Below are 10,997 nucleotides of genomic sequence, written 5' to 3'. Positions count from 1 at the left end.
CTTCTACATCCAATGTCAAATCTCAATCAAAAAAGAAGAGTGACAAGGGTAAAGATGATGATTCACTAATGCGTGATCTCATCGAGTCCATGTCCTATTCAATTCAAAACCAACAAGGGTAAAGATGATGATTCACTAATGCGTGATCTCATCGAGTCCATGTCCTATTCAATTCAAAACCAACATATTTTACATTGGAGTGAGAGCATTGCGTGATCTCATCGAGTCCATGTCCTATTCAATTCAAAACCAACATATTTTACATTGGAGTGAGAGCATTGCCAAGGCTTTATTAGCACATGAGACTAATTTCTCTGAGACAATACTGGATAAAGTTCTTGATTTTTTGTATGATAATGAATCAGAATCTAGGAGGTTCGTTATCAAATCAAATAATGTGCAAAAACTTTTCATAGAGAAGGTTATCCAGGAAAATGGATTTGACAAAGAAGATTGACAATACGTTGCCTTTATTTTCATGATGCAACTGCTATGTAATTTTGTAAAACTATGCTTATGATCAGGTTATGAACAGCTTATGATAAGTATAATGGCGTGCTCTCTGTTTGCTTATGATCAGCTTATGCAAAAGGTTATGAACAGCTTATGATCAGGTTATGAGACAATACTTCGTTTGCTCTCTGGTTATGTTCAGGTTGTGCTCTCTGTTTGCTTCAGTTTAACTTCAGTTTTAGCTCCAGTTTTAGCTGAGATTATAAGCATTTTTAGGTCATATTATGATTAGTTTTAGCTCAATAATTTGCTTTAGTTTCTGCTCCAGTTTCAGCTAAGATAATGAGCATTTTAGCTTAGATTATGAGCAGTTTCAGCTCAATGTTTACTTTAGTTTCAGTTCAAATTATAAGGTTTTTTCATCTCATTGTTTGCTTCAGTTTCAACATTGCTTATGAGAAGTTTTAGCTCAATATTTGCTTCAGTTTCAGCTTCTGAGCAGTTTTAGCTCAACGTATCTTGCCTACTTATGCTCTGTTTATGATATATTATCTATTTCAGTTCAGACTCTAAGTAGTTTTAAGCTCCTTGTTTGCTTTTTTCATGCTCTGTTTATGATCAGGCTTAGCAATATGATTGGTCTTTATCATGTGCAAGTTATTAGCGTACAAATGCATGCTATTTTTTTCACATCTATTCTCATGAGACATGATGCTATGATCTATGGACAAGTTATAAAGATAGCAATCTACAGACTTTGGTGTGTATTGGTATGGCTATATTTCAAACTTTGGTTCCTCATCTGAGAACTAAACTAGTGTCTATTGGTATGATCATTCTCTCAAATTTTGGTTCCTCATTTGTGGACAAGTTATAATGATTTTCATAAGTTAATTTGGGATTTTTGCATTACGCAATAATAATTGGTCATTTTTGTTAATGCACCCTATATTGCAATTTTATTATTTAGATAAGGCATACCATAATGAGAATGCAATCTAAATTGCTCATGTAATTTTTAGATGAGGCAACCATTATGTGTAGGCAATCTATAATGGAATTAAAATATTTAGGCGAGACATCTTATACTGATAATATGACTTTAATCTGAGCCTTATACTCCATTGTTTAACAATCATGAAAATTTCCTTTCATATCTCAATACATTTTGCAACTACACGGCATGTTTTTAAAGATAATGATGAGTACATAAATTATGACTAAAAACAATACACTCATTTTCTAAATGATTAGTTGATGCTCTACTGATTTCAATTCTCTCTTCAATCTTTTGATTTTCACTAACTTTTTATCTTCAAGAATGTCTTCATTTTGTGATACTTGATTTCTATTTCTGCAATCACCCTCTTTGTGAGCCCACTGAAAGAAGTTACATTCTTTATTTGGGAACTTAGCACAACCCCAATAATGTCTCCCTTTATTTTTCCATTTGCACATAGCTTCAAGGGTGTCGGAAGCTTACATTTGCACTTCACTTCATATGGGTCAATTGCTTGTTTGCTATCACATTTCAGCTCCATCTTCACTGTAGTAGCAAGGTTGCTCTGTTTTCTACTCCAGGATATTCTTGCTTAAAAAATTACTGAAATGAACTAACTTATGTTAGTATGCTGCTGAAATATTTATAGGCTCTATTGCAACTCCTACTAGCCGTTTATGTAGCTGTTGCCTTCAACGCATATTTGGTGTATTTGTCTTCTAATGGGTGGTAACTCTACCACATGTATGTTTAAATCAAACTTTTTTGGGTTCTTTCCATGGTTTTGAAACAAACACAAAAAAACTCATTTTTAGATATGCTTTCCTAATTTGTGTAAAATGAAACAAACATGAGTTTTGGATAACCTACTCTTAGATATCCTAAAAAAATTTAGATTCCATTTCTTGTGTGAGATTCCATTTCCATAATTTTTTTGGAAATGAACCAAACAGTCCCTAAGCTTACATCCCCATCGAGTTTGGTTTTTGAGATCAAAATGCAAACCCAAACTTAAGTTAGAGCATTCAACTTAAGTTCAGTTTTGGGTTTTGATCTTAAACCCCCAGATCAATTTAAATTCAGATATGATTTTTAAGTTAAAAACCTAAGCTGTTAACTTAATTAAAAAAAACAAATTGCCCAACATTTTGTGGCTGCAATTTCATCTGACATGTCTCATATGTCTTGAAGCAAATCACATTTCACCCACAAAACATCAAACACATTGTAATACAAGATGTCATATCAGCTGAGCCTCGTACCTGCAATGTCGGTCACCATGTCTGACATGGCGACCGACATTTAAAACACCGACATTAGTATGTTTTATTTTAGTAGAGTTAACCTGAAGACAACCTTTCTGTTAATTGGTGCAAAATTCTGAAAGAATATGGATAAGCAAGAGGGTATGTCATAATTCTGAAAGATGTATTAACATCTTCTACAATATTCAAGATCACGATAGTCTAGAAGTTGGAAACAATGAGCCAGACTGATAATTGTATGCTATTAGGGTTATGTGGTGCACAAATTTCCGAAGAATCCTAATCTCATGGAAGTCAATTGTTGTGGAATTTTATGCTAAGATGTGCAAACTTGCCTTAACTAGCATGATAAACTTTCTAATGTGTGCTCCACATGAATATATACCCTAATCCTGTCCAAACGTTTAAACATTTATAAGTAGCACCATTAGAGTACTTGTTACTCTGCAATTAGCGGTCAATAAATTCGTGCGATATTAAAATGATCCATTTTATAATAACTCAATAATAATATAGAATAGTCAATAATCTCAGTAATTGTAGCTGTATATTGTATGATGTGGTCATGACAACGAATTGCACAAATTATTGAATGCATTTCTATTCACCATCTTTTTTGTTAAATCGTGAGAGAATTATACCCTTCACTGCCTTCTTTCTGCTAATTATTTTTCACTTTCTTTCATAGTGCACCATGGAAAATGGCTGTGGAGCTAGTGCGTTTCCAGCATAGGGAATGCAACCTAACTCGGTTTCGGTCTTTGAGATTTAAAATGTTCGGTGCATAATAACTAGAAATGAACTAAGCTCTTAAGGGGCTGTTTGGTTCGCATTTAAGGCCTGTGAAAAAATTTTTAAACCCCTCCACATCAGTTTTTTCCCTTCCACCTCAGACTTTTCATTTCCACGCTATTTCTTTACCAGCTTTGTTTCACTAGGGCTGAAGAGGGAAACGAAGCGAAAAATCGCCGCCACCTAGGTTTTTTTCTTCGACCCCGATTCCCTCCCCATCCGAGTGAAATCGACGAAAACTTTGCCACATCGGATTTCTGGCTTCGTCGTCGATTTCCTTCTTGAGCTAATAGTTATCTCTCTCCTCCCGCCATAAACTACCGCTCTCTTCTTTGCCCCTGTAATCGAAGAAATTAGGGGAGTGAGTTTTGATCTTGTGTCACCAATTTATTAGATCTGATCTTTGTCGACGCTGTTGCTTCCAAAACCAAGGTGAAAAGTGATTTTTTTTTTATTTTTTGGATTATTAGTTTAATTTAGATCAATTTTCTGGTGAAATTGGTACCCTATTCAGATCTGAGATTTGAGTTAAGTTTCATTTTTAAGACTTTAGAACAAAACAAATTTCACATCAGATCTGAACATGTTTGAGAAGAAGTAGTTTATGCCAAATTTAAGATCTGGTAAAATTTTTTTTACCCGGGGTAAATTTTAGGATTTTCAGAAAAATTAGTTTATGCTTGTTCTTAAAAAAGTTAGTTTTGAGTAAAAATTGTTTTAACAGATCTGAACATGTTAGTGGAAAGTTAGTTTATGCCAATTTTAAGATCTGCTAAGACATTGTTTTCAGCCGAAGTAATATTTAGGATTTTGAGAAAAATTACTTTATGGTTGTCGGTTTTTTCACACACAGAGTGATTGAAAATTAGTTTATTTCCACGTTGGTTTTTTGTGAAATGTTTGTAGTACTTATTTAATTATTTATTTGTGAAATTAACCTTTTGTGACTGATAAATATTGTAATTTTACTTCTTGTTAGTTGAAGCATTACTTTGAAAGAAGTTATGATTGATGTTTTTTTTAAATATGAGTAATGGTTCGCTTTGATTATTTATGACTGAAATTTCCTATAAACTTGTAATTTTAGAATAAGTTTTGTCCCAATAATGGTTACAAATTTAACGTTTGTTAATTTAGAATTAGTTTCTAAAATTAGTTTATGCTAATTCCCAATATGAGTTTTGGACTAAATTATAATGTTTCTCCAAACATAACTATTGTACATGCGGATATTTCTAACTTCTTGTAAAGTTTCTCTAACATTAACACATACTAATGAATTTTTTTGATCTGCTACCTTTGTCATTCATCCTTTAATCTCTTTTTTCAACTATAGCTCTTGTATAGTAATCACATCATCCAAAATTAACTACTCTTGTACCATTTAACAAATTATTAAAGCTTTAGGGTAGAATATTCGTCAAAAAACTTTATGGTCTATACAAATCTTGAAAAAAAGAGATACCAGATTGATAGAAGCGATGAACTTAGAATGAAAAAGTGGATTTTATAGCTAAGAAACCAAATTTGTGCATAGACCTTCCACCAGAAGACAAAAAGATTAAAATTTTTAATTATATGATTATTATATAGTTTTAAAAGTTACTGTAGCATGTTCTTAATTAGTTTTTTCAATTTAGGAGCTAAAAATTCATATATTTGAGATTTTTAAATGCTAATTATGTCGCTGTAATATTTGTTACTTAGATATTGTAGTAATTCATGTTAGTATTTTGTAATTTGTATTTCTTTCTGATTTTGTTAGAATTCGACTTAGTTTCTAACTAGATAATGATTTTTTGTATCATAGATGGATAAAATGATGGTGATTGTTCTGATGAACAAAGTGTCATTAATATGGTACAAGGTGTTGCCCTATCCGTTTTAATTATAATAATTACTGTCATAAGGAGAATGCAAGCTAGACGTAAATCAATTCGTAGTGGTCCGATTAAGGGAAAAAAAGACAAGAGAGAGGTAGAACTGAGTACATAGAGCGAATTTATAATGGTTGTAGTGATAGTTGCGTAAATTATATTAGAATGCGGTTTGTGAGCCTGCTTGTATGCTGGTGTTGTTGGCTGGTTGTGAGCCTGCTTGTATGCTGATGTTGTTGGCTGGTTGGTACGTGATATTGTTGTTGGCTGGTGGGGTTGTTGCCTGGTACTTGAAGTTGTTGTTGGCTGGTGGTGTTGATGCCTAGTGAGTACATGGGTTTGTTGTTGACTGTTGGTGTTGTTGGCTGGTTGTGAGCCTGCTTGTTTCTTGATGTTGTTGGCTGGTTGGTACTTGATGTTGTTGTTGATTGGTGGTGGTGTTGCCTGTTACTTCAAGTTGTTGTTGGCTGGTGGTGTTGTTGCCTCACCGTGGTTCGTAGCCACGTGCTCTAATCCTCTGAGCTACAGGCCCCACCCCGTCTCCACTAGATCTATTCCCGAGAGTACCCTCAAAAAGGAATCTCTCCTCAGCCATTTCGTTTCGGGATGTGAAAGCACGTTTCTCTCTATAAGAACAATGTGTTCCGAGGTGTGAAGGGGGAGAGAAGTTCAATTATCAGAAATAGAATTTCCCCAAAATTGGTTAACAGACGGTATTCAAATAAAGATTTTATTTCCCTTCTGTCTGAAACATTGGAGAAGATCTAAAATACGATCTCATCATCGAGATCAGAAAATAAAGAAAAAGGAGAAAAAAACAATTTTTGTTTTTTAACAATCTGGGGAAAGGAACTAGAACTACCTTTTCCCTTTCCATCCTCCTATTTGTAGCTTCACGCCCTTTGCAATGCCATGGATTGGTTTGGCGGCAGAGTTAACGACCTTGATGCAGCTGGTGTCCCTTTCCGTCTTCATCCCCCATTGGCTTTCTCCTGATGGGTACTTGATGTTGTTGTTGTTTGTTGGTGTTGTTGGCTGGTTGTGAGCCTGCTTGTTTCTTAATGTTGTTGGCTGGTTGGTACATCAGATGTTGTTGTTGGCTGATGGTGTTGTTTCTTGGTACTTCATGTTGTTTTTGTCTGGTGTTGTTGTTGCCTGGTGGGTACTTGATGTTGTTGTTGGCTGGTAGTGTTGTTGGTTGGTTCGTGAGATTTGTGTGCAGGCACTTATTTTGGGTTGTTTGTGTTCATGCACATGTATCTGCATTCACAATCATGTTTATTCTGTTATGTCCTTACTATTTGTGTACCTTTTAACAACGCATGTGATTTTCAAGCACAATCTTGTTATGTTATGATCCAGGTTGCGTTCGGCTGGATTTGATTATTTTGATATTGTTTACGGGTGTTCAAATTAGGCTATTTTGCTTTCTAATTTATCTGAGATTAGCAACCTGCAATATCTGTTGATATTGCACTGGATGGCTAACAATGATGATATTGAACAAGTTCTGAGCCACAGTCATAATTCGCATATACATATGACTGATTTATTTAACAACTTATTGCTGGTCTACCATGCCCTGCAGTAGCTGTAGACTTTGTCCTCTACGGCCGTTGTCTTGTAAGTGTTAGTTTTTTTTCTATATAATACATTTTACTTCAATCATATGTTAATTAAAATTCTTGTTTCACGTTTATTTCTTTTACTTCAATTATATGGTAATTAGCATTATTGTTTCACGTTTATTTCTTTTTCTGGTTCTATCATGCTTTGCTCAAAAAATTTGTTCATCTTAAACAATACCTTTAGGCTCCAATATAACCACTTGGTATGGAGAAAAATTGAAAATTCATGCTTACTATTCATGCTTCTAAACTATCAACAAATTAGACAAATTAGACGTCTTTATGATATTAGTTCTCTATCATAATATTATTGATCTCTGTGTTATCATCTATTTTATGCGTCAGGTGCTCCAAGAGAGAGGAGAGAGCACATCATACCATGATCATGCTACCTGGTCGAGTGGTGAAGACCTCAAATGGCATGAAGGTCTAGAGATACCTTTAAGGATACCACTTCCAAAAGTTATATCGGTCTTGTATAGATGCTCATAGCTAATTTAGAAACTTTGTATGCAGATAAAATCTCGTATAAAGGATTGTAACAATTCATAATATTACAAGTTTTTATAGGTTTCAGATTGTTACATACATATTTATGGCTATTTGCTATGTTATATACATATTTATGGCTATTCAGGTTGTTTATATGTTTTTATAGGTTTCAGCAGTTTTTTAGGATAATTCATGCAACTTAACTACATAAATTTATGAATAATCAGGTTAGTACAGGATTCATGTGATTTTTTCAATCTGAAACATGTATATTTCAAGTCAAATCAAGTACGTAATACATAGCAATTGATTCTTGTTAATTTCAGGTTTCGTATGATTTCATTAATACAAACAGAAATTTATAATTCATTTGGGATATTATTATTTGTTCATATTATATTCGAACTTTTATGTGATTAAGATTACATCATATAACGAGCACAAATGTTATTATATAATATAGTGAGGGTAATCTTACCATGGTGACCATAAACACTTTTCACTAGAAACTTCAAAACCAACCAAACACAAGAAAAGTAGGAAATGTCATATCAACAAAAGTTTTTCTTTTATTTTCATGCGAACCAAACACAAAAAAAAAATACATTAGTGTTAGACCCTAGAGGGGGGTGATTAGGGTCTTATGCTAATCTAACCCGATTATATGCCAATTAAAATTAATTAACAAGATATCCTAGCAAGTATGAAATACAACAATATATATAAACTAGGATAAGCAATATGAACAACAAGATATATCCTAATCAAAAAGATATAGGCAATGTATGTGCAAGGATATATAAACTAACACAAAGGTGATATAATTAAACTACAAATGTGATATATAAACTAACACAAAGGTGATATAATTAAACTACAAATGTGATAGTGCAAAATAAACAATGCAAACACACAATATGATCACGGAGTTCGGACCTTCCGTCCTACGTCTCCGCTCCCCACTCTCAGGGAGAAATCCACTATCACAACCGGGTTTTCTACGTTCACCCGAATAACGTTTACACCTCACTCTCGGTTTTTTAGCTAACCGAAAACTTTACAATCACCACTCTTGCAATCCCACTCTACACCCTCTCAAGTGTTGAACTAGACGTGTCTCCCTCAAGTGCTCGGTTACAACCTCTCCCTAGGTTCGTCAACCGACGCCACTCCTCTTGGGACGATCCCCGACTCTCGCCACACACTTCTCTCGGTGTACAAGTGTATTACAAAGTGAATCTCACAATAAGGCTCAATACAATAAATGTTTGTTCTCTACTATGGATGAGAACACAATGAAAGCTCACACTCAATTGTTATAACTCTCACCAACCCAAAATATATTATGAATGTAAATACAATTAGCTCAAGTGGGTGTGTGTAACAATGAGATAAAATCAAATCTAACTCAAATAGCAAACTAGCAATAATAAGAATATAAAAATCAATAATAAAATTGCTAGAGAAAAGAGTTAGAAAACTTCTCAATAGATCAAGAGGTAGAAGGAGAATAGTTGGATGCCCAAAAACCAATAGATGATCTCCTCAAGCTCTTGTGAAATTGATTTCTCAAACTCAAACTTCCAAATGCTTAAAAGCTTCTTAAACACACTTAAACCAAAACTAAAACCCTTGTTAAAACTCTTTTAAACTTGGTTAAAAACTCTCTTAGATGATAGAAAATAGTTATGGCAAAGGGGTATATATAGGCTTGAAGAAACCAACCCCAAAAACCCCAAAAAAACCATTAAAAAACACAAATCAGCAACTAGTCGTTACTGTGTAACGGTCAGCTGCTACAGTAACTTCGGTCTTGAGAGAAATAAATGTTTGAACACAGATATACAGTTTCTGAAAATCTGCTGACATACATGATTTTGTAAAATCAATTGGGCACAGTAAATTAACTCCAAAAATAGTAAAATTTTGAGGAAAGTTTCTAAACATGTAGATAAACATGTCAAAGAAAGAATTTCTTAAATACCACTTCCCATTTATGAAAACTCATCTGTTTTGTAAAACATGCACGAACATGTGCACGAACAAAAACATGATTTTGTAAATTCCATTAAACATAACAAATCAATTCCAAACTTGATGAAACTTTGCAAAATGTTTGTAAACATGAAAATAAACATGTTAGAAAAAAAATTTCATAAATTGAATTTCTATTTGTGAAAACCCATGTATTTTGCAAGTGTGTCCAAAGCATGAAAACTCAAAACCATGCATGTATATATATAACTATATATATACATAGAAACCAAATACGTGTGTGTATATGATATTAAGCTTAAGGTACTTAACACACATAATATAAAATCTAAACTAGATTACCCAAGCTTGATCTTGATCTTCATTGTAGCGCAACTTGGTACACATACGGATGAAGCTTGCACTTGATCTTTAACTTTGAATTGCAAGGCTTCACTCCACTATTCCGCCAACCTCCATTGGATATGATCGTTGAAGCTCTATTCCATCCATCCTCCAACTACGTTGTTTGTCTACAATATATAGGAAAACGCAGATACTAGACAAACAACATTAGTGGTAAATTGTTTGTTAAACATCATCAAAACAAGAAGACCAACAGTTAGTTTCTCACAATTTATTTTGTGCGAACCAAAGCGAAACAATCTATTTCTTGGAAAAGTTTGGAAAACTTAAAACTTGTGTTTTTGTACATAGAAATGCATTTCCCTATATCTAGGAAACGAACCAAACAGACAATAATATTCCTATTGGATGTATGTCTCTTTGGTTTTTGTAGTTCTTTTACAGTGTGTTTGGGAGATGACTTAGGGAAGGGAAGGAAAGGGGAAATTTTCCCCTTCCTTCCTTTCCCTTTCATTACACCCCAATTTGAGGTATAAGATTTTGGCTCAAATTCCCTTCTCATTCCTCTCTTATACCCTCTTAAATGAAACTCCCAAACAAGATTAAAATTAAAATTCTCTTCCACTCCCCCTCTCTACCCTCCATCCAAACAGGCCATTAGGTTGCGTTTGGATTAAAATTATTAAGTTCAAATTCCAGATTTCAATTCTATCATTTGATATTTGTAATTTCAAATCTAATTCCATTATTCAGGAAACATTTGTAATTTCAAATCCTATATTTTTCTTGAAGTTGTTGATTGAAAATGACATTTTTTAGTAAAAAGAGCAAAATAATGGGCTAATCCCGCCGTCGTTGATCCTAATCAATCTCATCAAGACCATTAAAAAGTCATACAAAATTTAGTTGGAAAGCTCATTCATCCTCAAACATAAGGTGCCTCTCAACTGCATCGACATCAAATATCCTCAACGCCAGTGTCAACAATGGTGGTGGCGTCATCGTCGACGGTCTCCTCATACCCCATGTTAGTATCGCTTGTTGTCAAATGCCACCATGGCGGAGGGGGATTACTTTAAGGCTCATTGAAGCAATCAGCAACTGAAAGATAGTGGGAGTGACTGGATTTAGGGTTAGAATTTCATCAACG

This window comes from Asparagus officinalis, chromosome 8, assembly GCF_001876935.1.
Source record: "Asparagus officinalis chromosome 8, Aspof.V1, whole genome shotgun sequence".
NCBI lineage: Eukaryota > Viridiplantae > Streptophyta > Magnoliopsida > Asparagales > Asparagaceae > Asparagus > Asparagus officinalis.
The sequence above is the reverse complement of the archived record's forward strand: the minus strand, read 5'-3'. Positions refer to the sequence as shown.